We start from the raw sequence: 2,088 nt of genomic DNA on the forward strand, positions 1-2,088 counted from the left end.
ATTTAATGAAAACCAAGCATAACTTCGAACTAAAGCTTGAGCAACTACAAATGGAACTTAGTCATCTGGCTATGGCTGGAGCTTAGTTCAATAATCTCCAATTTCCTTTTTTTCTACCTTTGTTTATTATTCTAAATACCTTGTGAAAGGTAACTTGCTAGTTTCATTAAAATAAGTTTATAGTTATACTAAATGGTTGTGAGAGGAGCCTTGGATCAGTTTCATCAAAACAAGTTCGGCTAAAGTTGGCAGGTGAAACTTAAATTATGTTTATTTAATTTTGGGCCTTTAGGTATTAGTGAAGAAAGATACTGCTAACTCTTTTGCTTCCTCTATTAAAGATATTTGACAAACATGAAAATCAGATGCAAAATTTTTAGAGTAACGCGCACTAACCATACAAACAGGACAAATTGTAATTGTACATAAATTGAATTCATTTGATCTACTTAATTGTACAACACTGTAAGCATTAGGATAAGTCCTTTCGAAGGAGCAAGATCATTGACGGCTACATTCACTTCGCAAGTATAAAAAAATATACATTGACTATGCAATTCCAAAAAATACATAAATAACTACTAACAGAGTTAGTTAGATCAAATGACTTTGGAAGAAACTCTTAAACCATATACAACAACAACAACATCAAGCCTTTATCCCACTACGTGGGGTCAGCTACATGAATACTTTTTCTCCATTTTGTCCTATTAAAAGTCAAATTCTCATTTAAACCATATGCTAAAACAAAAAAATAAAAAGAAAAATAAAAGCCAAAGAAATTACATTGAACAAATAAAATTTACTGGAAAACAACAATCTTACATGAGTGCATTTGCGTAAAAATATGAAAATCATTCCCAAATTCCAAACCATTACCTCAATACCCGGGCAGCTCCCATCAAATTCTTCAAAATGAAGCTCATTTTATGCACCTTCTGAATTCGTACCATATTTCATAATAATTAAACAAAAACTATCATGAGTGTGATTTCCAACATACTCCAACCCTATCTTCTTAAGTTTCATGGGGCACTCCTTAATCCTTGAAGAAAACTTGATATTTTGAGATATAAATAACCTCCCTTTCATTGGTTTCAGCTTCAACGCCAACATCTCCAAACCCACCCACACAAGCTGACCAGAAATGTGAAGACAAACTGCACCAGCATACATCAAATCATAGGAACTGTCATCTCAAAACTGGGAAAAACCCATATCATTCCCTTTAAGGATGAACGAGCGCTTATAAGGGAGCCCCTGCGAGGAGAGCACACGGCGGAGAGCTGCGAGTAAGAGTTCAACTCGCTCAAGACAACTATAGGGGCCTGAATCATCAAAGTACTTGATGAAGTGGAGACCAACACGAAGAGTGCCACAACCAACCTCCAATAAAAGATCAGAGGGTTGGAGCGAAATGGCAGACGCAAGGAACGCGAAGACGTCACGACCACCAGCCCAGGGCTACCCGTAGTTACTGTGGTACTCCTCCACTAGCAGCTCTCCCGGGTAAGGAAGAGCTGTGTGAATGTTACCCGCATCCTTGCAGTGTGAAATGCCCTTGAATCTAAAAATAGAAGAACTGAGCCCTTGAATCTAAAAACTTGCTAAACAGATACGAAAGATGCCAAAAAGCTAATAGGCTTGAGAAAGCGATTTGCAAGGAAAACAAAGAAAATAACATGAGAATTTGATTATCTCAAGAGATCCTCCAGCTGTTGTTCGCGAGTACGGTAATTGATGCCTTTGCAAAGCGTAAATGTGGGTTTTGGAATCTCATTTTACACTCCTTCTGAATTCGTACCATATTTCATAATGATTAAATAATAAACTATCATGAGTGTGATTTCCAACATACTCCAAACCTATCTCCTCAAGTTTCATGGGGCATTCCTTCTTAATCCTTGAACAGAACTTGATGTTGTGAGAAATAAAGATCCTCCCCTTCATTGGTTTCAGCTTCAACGCCAACCTCTCCAAACCCACCCACACTAGATGATCAGGAATGTGAAGAAAAACCGCACTGGCATATATCAAATCATAGGAACTGTCTTCTCCAAATCGGGAAAAATTCATATCATCCCCTTT

The 2,088-nt window shown here is 37.4% G+C and overlaps 1 pseudogene; it reads right to left on the reverse strand.

Annotated features, from left to right (window-relative positions):
• Positions 1 to 755: 755 nt before the first annotated feature.
• Positions 756 to 1,596, reverse strand: LOC110098399 (annotated as a pseudogene).
• Positions 1,597 to 2,088: the final 492 nt, after the last annotated feature.

The sequence above is a fragment of the Dendrobium catenatum genome, unplaced genomic scaffold (genome assembly GCF_001605985.2).
Source record: "Dendrobium catenatum unplaced genomic scaffold, ASM160598v2 original_scaffold_30945, whole genome shotgun sequence".
Classification (NCBI taxonomy): domain Eukaryota; kingdom Viridiplantae; phylum Streptophyta; class Magnoliopsida; order Asparagales; family Orchidaceae; genus Dendrobium; species Dendrobium catenatum.